The 14538-nt window shown below is 44.1% G+C and overlaps 1 protein-coding gene and 1 pseudogene across 1 annotated transcript in view; both read right to left on the minus strand.

The window, feature by feature from the left end:
- LOC139160333 (zinc finger protein 208-like) overlaps positions 1-14538 on the minus strand; it is a 123425-nt pseudogene that overhangs the window by 36763 nt on the left and 72124 nt on the right.
- The window catches only part of LOC139163233 (zinc finger protein 202-like), a 102607-nt gene that overhangs the window by 33191 nt on the left and 54878 nt on the right, over positions 1-14538 (minus strand). The window lies entirely within an intron of this gene.

Consider the following 14538-nt stretch of genomic DNA (forward strand, 5'->3'; position numbering starts at 1 on the left):
TAGAGGAGAAGATATATGGAAGGAAGAAAATATATATGATATATGAGATAAAGGAAAGACAATTGGACAGGGGAGCATAAACTTCAAAAATATTGTTTATTACATCTAAACTCCTTCTAGGCTCCCAAGATGAAATTATCTCACCTGCAACTCAACCTGCTCCTCCTTCTCCACCTCTGCCTGGCTCAGGAGGAAGCCTTCCACCAGGGCCACCGCCTGGGAGGTGGTCTCTGCTCCACACTCCCGCACCCAGCTCTCCATCTGTAGGGGCAGAAGCGCCATGAACTGCTCCAGAACAACCAGGTCCAGCATCTGCGCTTTTGTGTGCTTTTCTGGTCTCAACCATCGACTACAAAACGAATGGAGTCGGCTGCAAAGTCCTCGGGGACCCTCATCCTCTTGATATTGGAGGTTCCTGAAGTTCCAGCCATGAACTTCTGAAACAATGGTTTCCTCCTCCAAGATCTTCTGCCCAGATCTTCCCCAGATCTCCCAACGGCTCCCAGACTGAGCACCAGAAGGGCTTTTTCCTGTTCTCTCATATGCCAAATGGCTTTCCATTCTTTCTCTGTCCTATTACACAATTGCAAATAGGTTGAATGAATCTTGAGGCTCTCCAAATGCTTTTTCATTCACTGGAGCATTCATCTAGCCTGAGAACAAACTCTTTATTGAAGAGAACTTTGTCTCTATGAAATGCTGTAGAAATCGCTTCCAGTTTACGTATCTGAGACTGAAAACCAAATAAAGAATTAGAAAATGGTGCATTTAACAGTTGAGTAGTAACCCTACTCCTGGAAGGAAGCATATTTCTGAGCTATTGGAGGATTACAGTGGCACTGAGCAGTTAGTTTCTATGTATGTGTTGCAAACTATGGACTTGACCCTCATCAAAATTTATGATGAAATACACTGAATAAATGCATTTGAGAACAGTGGTTTTTCTATTTCTCTCTCCCTCAAAGAAGGGCGTGATTTTTAAAAACCAAGAAAAAATATATACACCCTAAAAAGGAGTGCATTAAAGAGCAACAAAGGGGATTAAACTGGAGGATAAAACATGTGTAGACTGGGTATGTCTATGTTGATGAAAAGAAGGACTAGGGGAGACAGGACAACAGTGTTCCAATATCTCCAGGGTTGCCACAAAGAAGAGGAAATCTAGCTATTCCCCAAAGGGCAGGACAAGAAGCAATGGGTGGAAACTAATCAAGAAGAGAAGCAACTTAGAACTAGGTAGAAAGTTTCTGATAGAACAATTAATCAGTGGAACCCCTTGCCTCCAGATGTTGTGAATGCTCCAACACTGGAAGTTTTTCAGAAGAGATTGAATAACGGTTAGATAGCCTGGAGTTGGCTAGCTTGAAGAAAAGCACAGAGAGGCATGTCAGGAACAAGGAACTGTATATTCAGCAACAAAACAGGTGAGGCAGAAGTCGGAACAACGGAGGATGACAGCTCCCTATTTGTAGGGAAGCTGTCAAATGAGGGGCCAATGGGACCTTTCCTTTTATTTCCCCCCAGAGCAGACTAGAGATTCTACTTTCTCCCTTGCTTCCTCCTGTCTCTTAGGCAGAGGTGAGCTGCTAAGGTGGAATGGTGATGTGTATTTGCTCCTGTGGCTCTGTGTCACGGTGCAAGTCCAGAGCAATTATACTACTGCACCTATACCTGCTATCAGGGTTCAGACAACATGCCAATCCCAGAACACATTAAGAAACCATGAAAGTTCATATAAAATGAAAGCCAACGAAGTGAGTCTTGCTTAGGATGTTCTATTTCCCTTTATTCAGGGCTTGCTTTTTAAGAGTCAAATGATATTATAATAAGCAGGCAGGTTCACAAAAAGATTGCCTTAAGCCCAAAGAGTAACTGCAAGTGGTGAGTTTGTGTGAAACACAAGGGTTGAAGGAATGTAGATTGGGATTATTTCCTGGTTCCTTTACCCTTTGTTGGAAATAATAATACATAATAATAATAACAACAAAAGAGGTGGAAGGAACCTTGGAGGTCTTCTGGTCCAACCTCCAGCTTGGGCAGGAGATACTCCACCACTTCAGACAAATGGTTCTCCAATCTCTTCTTCAAAACTTCCAGTGTTGGAGCGTTCACAACCTCTGGAGGAAAGCTGTTCCACTGATCAATTGTTCTAATTGCCAGGAATTTTCTCCTTAGTTCTAAATTGCTTCTCTCCTTAATATTCTTATGGATTAAGTTCCAAGTGGGGAAAAAGAAACTGGATTCATGGAGGTTGCTTGGAAAGGAAGTTTAATGGTGGACAGGAGCACATGGCATGAGCTTCTGTCCAGAGAAGGTGGATCACATGTTTCCAGATGTTAGGTGTGTGTTTGTGTGGAGAAGTTTTATGTTCTATGAGGCCCCGCCCTGAGCCCCTCCTGCTTCTGTGCCAGAAATGCACTGATTGGCTGTCGGATTCCCATGGTGCCATGCAAAGGCAACAATGTAGGCTGTGTTTTTGAGTTTGGGTTTGGCTGGCCCTTTGCTGGGTGATGGTAGAATGAAAGCTCTTTGGGCAATTCCTCATATGGCTCTGTCAGGAGTTGGTTTGTTATGTAGAATAGATTAGTCCATCTTTTAACAAAGGTGAGCTGGGCCATTCCTTGATGGGCACATTGACAAAGGTGGGGGCTCCTAAGAGTGGGTCTTTTTTTGTTTCCTAAAATCATGTTTCTGGTGATATTCAATATAATCTGCCTTTTTAATATTTCCTAGGATATTTCATTTTTTCTAGGAGACGGGTGGGGGTTAACTTCCTACACCTGCTAAGACAAATAGAACTGCAGAGGACCCAGGCCCTATTTTAGTCTCATCCAGCACATGGTAAGAATGGAGGCACAATCTTCTGCATCTCCTTCTTTGTAAAACTTTTCTTCTTTCCTGCTTGTAATTTGCCATGTAAATTCGCCCTCTGCCCCTACCGAGCTTTTCCCAGGAAGTGGGGTGTGACTGCCTCCCCCATAATACCCTCCTTCTTCCTGGGGATCTGAAGGCAAAACAGCTTTTCTGGCAGTCTGCTTCTCCCCCCCCCCCCCGCTTGTTACGAGCATAGAAAAGGGGGCAGGGGCACATGGGATCTGGGCTCTCCCACTCTCGGGACACAGAAGACTGAACCTGGATGAGGGGCAGCATATAAATCCAAATATTTTTATTTTATTTTATTTATTTATTTTGTCCAATACACAATGAGGGTTTTAGTAGGTGTGTATATATATATATATATATATATATATATATATATATATATATATATATATATATATATATATATATATATATATATGTAGATTGTTCTGAGTTCGGGTTTTGCCCTGTGTAATATTTTGCATGTCTATGCGACGTTTCGGTGAAATCACATTCACCATCATCAGGCGAATGTGATTTCACCGAAACGTCGCATAGACATGCAAAATATTACACAGGGCAAAACCCGAACTCAGAACAATCTACATACATATACCCGTGAAAATTTACGAAAACAAAAATATACATACCAAGACCGTCATATATATATATATATATATATATATATATATATATATATATATATATATATATACACACACATACACACATAGTAAAATACATGATGAAGGTTATAGAGGAGATACTCATAGTAAAATATATCTATGAAAGAATAGAAAAGAAGATATAGTAACAGAACATGTCAATGAAAGAATAGCAGAAGAGATATAGGAATAGAAGAAAGGTATAGGAGATATAGGAGAGCAATAGGACAGGGGTCAGAAGGCACTCTAGGGCACTTAATAATAAATAAATAAATACATACATACATACATACATACATACATACATACATACATACATACATACATAAATATCTCTTACTTCTTCAGTGTGAGAACCTCCTGCCTCCCTCTGAATGGGAAAACATCCACCAGTCACCCAGGACCACTGCTGGATCTCTTCTCTTCCCTTCAAGACTTTCCTCCAATTGTACCTCCTGCAAAACTCAAAGGGTTAACCAGAGAGAGTGCAGAGTCCTAGAGAGGCAAGATTAAGAATGTCACTCCCTTCTCACCCTCCTCTGGAGTCCACCTCTCGCCCTCCAGTGCTTTAATGTTGAAGTGCATGGATTTTATTTTATTTATTGGATAAGAAAAATGAGAATACACATGATTTGAATGCATGTAATGAATATAAATAAAAAGGAACATCAGGACAGAGACGATAGGCACTCTGGTGCCCTTATGCACGGACCTTCTAGACCTCTTTGGAATGGGGTGAGGTCAACAGTAGATAGTCTAAGGTTTTTATAGTTAGCTACGTAGCTAGTTTAGTTTTTTCTCTAGAAAGATTTTTTGGGGGATTGTAGCTCCCTTATTGATATAGGTAATTTGTTTTCCTGGTGTTGGTGATTATTAATGGTTTGTATAGTTTAATAATTCTTTTTGACTTCAAGCAAGAAAATGTTATAATGGTCATCCTTAACTGATGTGTTACAGCCAGAAACTAGAGTTTTGCCAATCAAGAGATCAGAGGTCGGTGTCTATGAGATCATAGCTGGCTTTTTTGAAGTTGCAATTGAGTATCCCATCATTATGGTGACTTTTGTAAGGTCCTATACTGAGACAAAAGTCAATCATGCTGTACTCACTGTTGGAAAAGGCTTCTATTGTATGTAGTCAGTAATTGTAAACTATTACAGAAGATGAGATCGAGGCAGTTGATGAGTCTAGTGTTAGATACTAATTGATCTAGCTCCAAATTAGTAAGGGTATTGTATAGGGTTGTATGGATAGGTACATTTGTTTAGGGTGAAATTAGGGGCGTGCATAAGTGCCCTAGAGTGCCTTCCATCCCCTGTCCTATTGCTCTCCTATATCTCCTATACCTTTCTTCTATTCCTATATCTCTTCTTCTAGTCTTTCATTGATATATTTTATTCCAATATCTTCTCTTCTATTCTTTCTTAGATAAATTTTACTACCGTGTTTCCCCGATAGTAAGACCCCCCCGATTGTAAGACATATGGGGGGTTTCAGGGGGGTTGGCTAATATAAGCCATACCCCGAAAGTAAGACATATGTCTTACTTTCGGGGAAACACGGTATTAAAAGCGAGGGAGGCATCGGAGCAGTTCATGGCGCTGGCGAGGGAGCTTTGCACCCAGGAGAGTCTCCCAAACACGGCGCGGATAAGGACTCCTCGGCCAGCGGAGGAAGCACGACGGCGGCGGCAGGCTCCGGAGAAGAAAGAAGCGGCGGATAGCTGGCGAGGCGCCGGCTAGAGGGCTGGACCCCGCCGGCTTTGCTCTCCCTGCCGCGCCTGGGGCTGCCTGCCTGCTGCCGTAGCCGGGCTGGGCGCGGGGCATCCTCGGCGTTGGGCAGCAGCGGGAGGAGCCGGAGCCGGCCAGCCGGGCGCCCCCAGGACGCGCATCGTGGACCGGCCCCGCCGCGGCGCAGGAGGGATGGAGGCCGGGCCCAACGGGCAGGCCCCGCCCCGCCCGCCCCGAGGAGAAGAAGCCTCGCCCGGGCCGAAGCCCGAAGACGAGCCGCAGCCTCCGGAGCCGGCCAGCCGGGCGCCCCCAGGACGCGCATCGCGGACCGGCCCTGCCGCGGCCCAGGAGGGATGGAGGCCGGGCCTGACGGGCAGGCCCCGCCCCGCCCACCCGGAGGAGAAGAGGCCTCGCCCGGGCCGAAGCCCGAAGACGAGCCGCAGCCTTCGGAGCCGGCCAGCCGGGCGCCCCCAGGACGCGCATCGTGGACCGGCCCCGCCGCGGCGCAGGAGGGATGGAGGCCGGGCCTGACGGGCAGGCCCCGCCCCGCCCGCCCGGAGGAGAAGAAGCCTCGCCCGGGCCGAAGCCCGAAGACGAGCCAGCCCGGGTGCTTTGGGGGTATATAAGACATACCCCCAAAGTAAGACACAGTGGGGCTTTTGGGGGTAAAAAGATAGTAAGACACTGCCTTACTATCGGGGAAACACGGTATGAGTATATCCTCTATAACCTTCATTATGTATTTTACTATGTGTATACCCACTAATACCCTAATGGAAAAAAATCAGTCAATAAATAAATTAATAAATTAATAAGAGGTAGATTGAGGTCACCAAGAAAGATAAGAGGGTATGTGCAAGGAGGCTACCCACATTAGTAGTGAAGTTAGTTAGTGAAGTAGTGATGTTGCTTTCTCTTTGCAGAGGGACCTCCAAATGGATTGTACGTAGATTGCAGGTACTAATGCAAAGAAGGAAGAAAGATACATTTTTGATGGGGACAGGTGTTTGTCATGTCCACCCTGATCAGGAAGCCTTCTCAATCCAAGTGTTTTTAACTATGTTAGACCTATCCACAATCCTCCATATTTAAGAAGGTCTGGAGAAAGTTGTACCCCTGCATAGAGGGGGGGGGGCAAGGAGCAGACAAGAAATGGAATTCTGTCTTTTCACCCAAGGCGCTCAAACTAATCTTGACACTGCATCCCAAAAAAGAGGACAATGGTGTTGCCCCCAATTCGGGTTTAAGCCTGGTCCCAAGGCTAATGGAGAACACCAGACACGAGTTGCAAGTTTCCTTTCATTTTATTGAAGTGCTGCAAGGAAAGGGATACTGGCCAAAATACGAAAGAACCATCCCAATAGAATTAAGAATTAAGAATTAAGAAAGCTTTATATGGTTTCACCAAAGCAGAAGGGGGGATATAAGGCATAAGGCAGGATCTAATCAAAATATCATCTAATAAACATTTTTGTAATGATCTAACAATTATTCTATAATTTCTGGTGCTATGTAGCAATGTTCCCTCTAATTTTTTTTCGGTGTGGGCCGAAAACTATAATGTCTGAGCGGCACATTTTCATGCCTGGGCGTGGATCGGGTAGAAATAAAAGGGAGTCATGTGACCTCAGGACACACAGCAACGGTCATCAATATGAAACAGCAGTAAAGTTTTGATCAGTCACTTTTTTCAGGACTGTTGCAACTTTGAACAGTCAGTAAATGGACCATTGTAAGTTGAGAACAACCTGCCTTCCCCCCTAGATATTTTCTGTGGAGCTTCAAAATGGACTCCTGATCTGCTGATCTGCTTCTAAAAGAGTGCACTGGTCAGACAGATAATCCTTGACTTCTGTTCTGACCACAATGGAGGCCAACGTTTCTATCTCCTGACTAAGACGGTTATTATTGCTCAAATGGGGATACCTTTGAAAAGTGTTCAGAAACTTCAGATCGTGTACAATGCGGCCGCGAGAGCAATCACGGGCCTTCCCAGATACACCCATGTCTCATCAACACTCCATGGTCTGCACTGGCTGCCGATCAGTTTCCGGTCATAATTCAAAGTGTTGGTTATGACGTATAAAGCCCTACATGGCATCGGACCAGAATACTTCTGGGACCGTCTTCTGCCGCACGAATCCCAGCAGCCGATTAGGTCCCACAGAGTTTTCCTTCTCTGGGTCCCGTCGACTAAGCAATGTCGTCTGGCAGGGCCCAGGGGAAGAGCCTTCTCTGTGGCAGCCCCGGCCCTCTGGAACCAACTTCCCCTTGAGATCAGAACTGCCCCCACCCTCCTAGCCTTTGGTAAGTTGTTGAAAACTCACCTTTGCCGCCAGGCATGGGGAAATTGACACCTCCCCCAACTACTTGGGTTATGTAAGGTTTGATTGGGTTGTGTGATTATTTTATTATCAGGGTTTTTAAATTGTTTTTTAAATATTGGATTTGTACATTGTTTATTATTGTTGTGAGCCACCCCGAGTTTTCTGTTTTATTATCGATACTGTATGTAGTAGGTGATACTGATTTGGATTAATGCATAAATGGAATTGAATTTAGAATTGTTGGGGAGATTAATGATATTAATCATTTTTAATTGATTGAAAATAGAGAATATTCTCCGAAATGAGGGCGCTGCCGGGAGGGACCCCGCGAGAAACGCATACCGCTGGGCAAGTGATATAGGGCGCGTGGAGGCAGCTGAGGAAAAGGAGGCGTGTGTCAGTGCTCTGTGTATCCAGATGCTCGAGAAAGCCCGCGGGGCAGCCTTGATCGGCCCGAGGGCTCCATCAGTCCCCACCCCAATCCTGCAGCCCGAGAGAAAAAGGGAGATTAAAGCAAGAGAAAAACAGAAATTTGAGAAAAGGAAAAAAGGGGAAATTCTAAATATTCTCTATTTGCTTGGACTGTGGGGAGAGAGTGACAGGAGCAGGAATAAGGTAATTCCTCATACAGAGATACATTTGGTTAAAAATCTATGTTAATTCTAGATTTAATTGATTAAATCCATGGATTTTCTTTTCAGGAGTTTCCTGCCACTCAGTTGTTTCTTTCCACTTCATTACAAAATGTTTAAAATGTCCTTTTCTGACATTTATTTAAATAAGCAGCATCAGAGTCATCACCCCACAGTCCATGCGCTTACATGACTTCCTCCTTTCATGGATGTTCCTATGGGAAGTAAGACTACTAGTCTGTCTGAAATCTGTGTAGATCTTTTCATTACCAGCCAGTTGATTCCTGTAAGTAAAAGTCTTGCCATACTCTTTGCTGTTATATGGCTACTCCCTGTTCTGCTTGACAGCGGTTAAGCATCAAGGAAGACAAAAACACACACAGACTGAAGGTTTCTGAAAGACAAAATATATTGCTTTACAAATTGAATGAGTGCCGCAATGATGGCAGAAGAATCTCTTTTTATGACAAAAGGGTCAGGGTTATCTACCAAGCAGATAACAAATGTCCCAAACCCTGCGGGGGGGGGATTATTGACTCCCTTGGAGAGGGTCTACAAGTTGGGCGTCCTGCTCGATCCATAGCTAACATTAAAGCACCATGTTTCGGTTGTGGTGAGGAGGGCATTAGCCCAGGTTCACCTGGTGCACCAGTTGCGGCCCTATTGGGACAGGGAATCACTGCTCACAGTCACTCATGCCCTCATCACCTCGAGGTTCGACTACTGGGTAGTAGCCTAATCCTGATTATATGAACCTTAACCTGGTGGGAAACTGTAGGAAAAGTTAGTACTGGTTTAACTACAGTACATAACCAACATGACTCTGACAATAAATTGGAGCTTTGAAGAAGGCCAAGGTCTGGACTCTGTTTTATGTCTCAGATGTTATTTGGAAGGCTTACACTGCTTATTAAAAAATATCAGAAGAAGGACATTTTAAACACTTTGTGTGTAATGAAGTGGGAAGAAACAACTGAGTGGCAGGAAACTCTGGAAAAGAAAATCCCAGGATTTAACAAATCAAATCTAGAATTAACATAGATTCTTGACCAAATGTATCTCTGTACGGGGAATTACATCATTCCTGCTCCTGTCGCTCTCTCTCCATAGTCCATGCACGTACATGACTTCATCCTTTTATGGATGTTCCTATGGGAAGTAAGGCTACTAGTTTGTCTGAAATCCTTTCTGCACGCCAAGGATCTGTATGGGTTTCTCTCTGTGTAGATCCTTTTATTACCAGCCAGTTGATTCCTGTAAGTAAAAGTCTTGCCATACTCTCTGCTGTCATATGGCTACTCCCTGTTCTGCCTGACACTGGTTGAGCAGCAGATAAAGACAAAAACACACACAGAGACTGGAGGTTTCCAAAACACAAAATATATTGCTTTACAAATTGGCTGAAGAATGTCTTTTTATTATTAATTAATTAATTAATTATGTATGCCGCCACTCTCCGAAGACACGGAGCAGCTTTATGACCAAAAGTTCAGGATTATCAGGAATAAAACGTATCAGGAAAGACTTAATGAACTCAATCTGTATAGTCTGGAGGACAGAAGGAAAAGGGGAGACATGATCGAAACATTTAAATATGTTAAAGGGTTAAATAAGGTTCAGGAGGGAAGTGTTTTTCATAGGAAAGTGAACACAAGAACAAGGGGACACAATCTGAACTTAGTTGGGGGAAAGATCAAAAGCAACGTGAGAAAATATTATTTTACTGAAAGAGTAGTAGATCCTTGGAACAAACTTCCAGCAGACGTGGTTGGTAAACCCACAGTAACTGAATTTAAACATGCCTGGGATAAACATATATCCATTGTAAGATAAAATACAGGAAATAGTATAAGGGCAGACTAGATGGACCATGAGGTCTTTTTCTGCCGTCAGTCTTCTATGTTTCTATGTTTCTATTATCTGCCAAGCCAATAACGAATGTCCCAAACAGCGCAAGGTTTGTAAAGAATGCCTCCAAACTGAGCTGCAGCAAAGGAATTCACTCTATTGTTCAATAGCTACAGTCTTTCAGAACAAAGGTGTCCAAAAACTGGGCTGTTTTCCATGGATGCAACATGTTGGTTTAGAGAGGGAAACCCAGATCCGTTTCATTGTCTTTTAAACCACAAATGAAAACTCCTGCAAAAGGTTCTCCCACAAAGACTCCCCTTTTACGCCTGCTGCAGGATTCCCCAATTACTCCCAGCTGTGATTAAGATCTTCTGCATCTGCGCAGCTGCTCATGTTGTCCCATAATCCTGTGCACTCAGACATGGAGAATGGGGCCATTAACCACCCCCTCCTCATCTGACCCAGATAAGGCTCTAACTGGGGGTTCCACAGATACTGCAGGGGCCTCCACCTCTACCTCTCCAGCACCTTCAGCTTCCATCTCTCCTTCCCCTCACCATCTGAACCCTCCGAGAGCCACACAGGTCTCCGATGCTCCGACGGACACAGCTCATCGGGGTCAAAATCTGTTATCAGAGGAGCTGGCCATGAGCCAACCACAACACTCCCCTGTGTGGATCCTTCTATGAGAAGTAAGATAACTGTTGGAACTAAAACCCTTTCCATACTCCATGTATCTGGCTTCTCCCCTGTGTGGGACCTTTGATGGGAATTACGACTAGTCTGTTCGCTAAAGCCTTTTCAACACTCCCTATATTTATGTGGCTTCTCCCCTGTGTGGATCCTTTGATGGGATTTAAGATTACTGCTTCTTCTGAAATCCTTTCCACACTCCATGCATTTAAATGGCTTCTCCCCTGTGTGGATCCTTTGATGGCATGTAAGATCACTGCTTCTTCTGAAGTCCTTTCCACACTCCATGCATTTATATGGCTTTTCCCCTGTATGGATCCTTTGATGGCGTGTAAGATCATTGCTTGTTCTGAAATCCTTTCCACACTCCATACATTTAAATGGTTTCTCCCCTGTGTGGATCCTTTGATGTGAAATAAGATTAGTATGTTGGCTGAAGCCCTTTCCACACTCCATGCATTTATATGGCTTCTCCCCTGTGTGGATCCTTTGATGTGAAATAAGATGAATATTTTGCCTGAAGCTCCTTCCACACTCGGTGCATTTGTATGGCTTCTCCCCTGTGTGGATCTTGTGATGGCGGGTAAGATGACAATTCTTATTAAAGTCCTTTCCACACTCCATGCATTTAAATGGCTTCTCTCCTGTGTGGATCCTTAGATGGGATGTAAGTTTACTGCTTGTTCTGAAGCCCTTTCCACACTCCATGCATTTATATGGCTTCTCTCCTACGTGCCTCCCTTTCTCAGATATCACTCTTTCTCTAGAATGAGTGAATGTCCAACTGTAATTTTTTCCACTGTCTTTGCATATATAGTCTTCTGGTTTGGGTTCAGTTGGATAATATTCATTTACATCTAATATGTCTAATATGCTGTAGAAATCGCTTCCAGTTTACGTATCTGAGACCAGTTTACGTATCTGAGACCAAAAACCAAATAAAGAATTAGAAAATGTTGCATTTAACAGTTGAGTAATAATCCTACTCCTGGAAGGAAATATATTTCTGAGCCATTGGCACAGAGCAGTTAGTTTTTATGTATGTGTTGCAAACTATGGACTTGACACCCATCAAAATTTATGATGAAATACACTGAATAAATGCATTTGAGAACAGTTGTTTTTCTATTTCTTTCTCCCTCAAAGAAGGGCGTGATTTTTAAAAACCAAGAAAAATATATACACCCTAAAAAGGAGTGCATTAAAGAGCAACAAAGGGGATTAAACTGGAGGATAAAACATGTGAAGAACTGTTTTAAACTGGGTATGTCTATGTTGATGAAAAGAAGGACTCCCTTTATTCAGGACTTCCTTGTTAAGAGTCAAATTACATTACAGTAGTCCCTCACTATATCGCACTTCTCCTACCACGGCTTCACTTCATCGCGGGTTTTGAAGTCAGCGTTGGCACAGATACGGCGCTTAGAAGTTTGGAAGGGCAGGACAAGCCAACCAGCCCGCAGCTGGGCGAATGATGAGTAGGGCGGGGACTGAGCTCTGTCGGAGGCCCGTCCCCTCGTTTAAGCCGCCTCGCCAGTGACAAGAAGGCAGTCTTTGGAGGCGCCCTTAGTGGTTGGCGGCGGTGTTCTTGGGGTTATAGAAAGAGCTCCCAGCAGCGCGCTAACGAGCGAGCGCAAGCAAAGATAGGAACACGATGTGGCGGGGATTTCCAGACTGGGCTCGAGAGCGGGATAGGAAGTGCTGGGCAGGTGGAGGGGAAAATAAAAGAAAAGAAAAGAGAGAGAGAGAGAGAAAAAAATAACCAGCCGGGGCAGCTCACCAGGGACTTTCCAGCCGGGGCAAGGCAAAAAAGACAACGTTTGGCCGAACTGCTGCAAAGAACAGCAGTGGGTCGGGAATGTTCGGGGGCAGCGATTCGTTTGCCCCCCTCCCCTTCTTTTCCTCAGGCGCAGAGTAAGTAGTAGTGTGGGGGAAAGGTTAGCTGGCCGTTGCTCACCGCCAGGCATCTGGAGCTGGTGGGAAGGAGGAGAAAGGGAGCAGGGAGCGTCCCCCCTAAAGTACTATCAGTCGATAAATTCCCCATCGCGGATTTCACCTATCACGGCCGGGTCTGGAATGTAACACCCACGATAGGTGAGGGACTACTGTATTATAAACAGGCAGGTTCACAAAAAGATTTCCTTAAGCCCAAAGAGTAACTGCAAGTGGTGAGTTTGTGTGAAACACAAGGGTTAAAGGAACGTAGATTGGGATTATTTCCTGGTTCCTTTACCCTTTGTTGGAAATAATAATAATAATAATAATAATAATAACAACAAAAGAGGTGGAAGGAACCTTGGAGGTCTTCTGGTCCAACCTGCTGCTTGGGCAGGAGACACTCCACCACTTCAGACAAATGGTTCTCCAATCTCTTCTTCAAAACTTCCAGTGTTGGAGCGTTCACAACCTCTGGAGGAAAGCTGTTCCACTGATCAATTGTTCTAATTGCCAGGAATTTTCTCCTTAGTTCTAAATTGCTTCTCTACTTAATATTCTTGTGGATTAAGTTCCAAGTGGGGAAAAAGAAACTGGATTCATGGAGGTTGCTTGGAAAGGAGGTTTAATGGTGGACAGGAGCACATGGCATGAATTCCTGTCTACAAAAGGTGGATCACATGTTTCCAGATGTTAGATCCAGAGGGGGGGAAAGAAATTCTGGAAAGTTCTTTGTTTTATCTTCTATGAGGCCCCGCCCTGAGCCCCTCCTGCTTCTGTGCCAGAAATGCACTGATTGGCTGTTGGATTCCCATGGTGCCATGCAAGGGCAACAATGTAGGCTGTGTTTGTGAGTGTGGGTTTGGCTGGCCCTTTGCTGGGTGATGGTAGAATGAAAGCTCTTTGGGCAATTCCTCATATGGCTCTGTCAGGAGTTGGTTTGTTATGTAGAATAGATTAGTCCATCTTTTAACAAAGGTGAGCTGGGCCATTCCTTGATGGGCACATTGACAAAGGTGGGGGCTACTAAGAGTGGGTCTTTTTTTGTTTCCTAAAATCATGTTTCTGGTGATATTCAATATAATCTGCCTTTTTAATATTTCCTAGGATATTTCATTTTTTCTAGGAGACGGGTGGGGGTTAACTTCCTACACCTCCTAAGACAAATAGAACTGCATAAGACCCAGGCCCTATTTTAGTCTCATACAGGACATGGTAAGAATGCAGGCACAATCTTCTGCATCTCCTTCTTTGTAAAATCTTTTATTCTTTCCTGCTTGTGATTTGCCATGTAAGTTCGCCCTCTGCCCCTACCGAGCTTTTCTCAGGAAGTGGGGTGTGACTGTCTCCCCCATAATACCCTTCTTTTTCCTGGGGAAAGCTTTTCTGGCAGTCTGCTTCTCCCCCCACCCCCCCGCTTGTTACGAGCATAGAAAGGGGGGCAGGGGCACATGGGATCTGGGCTCTCCCACTCTCGGGACACAGAAGACTGAACCTGGATGAGGGCATATATATTATGTTGTAATCCACTGCGAGTCTTTGGGGAGGGGCGGCATAAAAATCCAAATATTTTTATTTCATTTTATTTATTTATTTTGTCCAATACACGACGAGGGTTTTAGTAGGTATATATATATATAAACACATAGTAAAATACATGATGGAGGTTATAGAGGAGATACTCATAGTAAAATATATATATGAAAGAATAGAAAAGAAGATATAGTAATAGAAAATATCAATGAAAGAATAGCAGAAGAGATATAGGAATAGAAGAAAGGTATAGGAGATATAGGAGAGCAATAGGACAGGGGACGGAAGGCACTCTAGTGCACTTAATAAT

Source organism: Erythrolamprus reginae, chromosome 2 (genome assembly GCF_031021105.1).
Source record: "Erythrolamprus reginae isolate rEryReg1 chromosome 2, rEryReg1.hap1, whole genome shotgun sequence".
NCBI classification, from domain to species: Eukaryota; Metazoa; Chordata; class Lepidosauria; order Squamata; family Dipsadidae; genus Erythrolamprus; species Erythrolamprus reginae.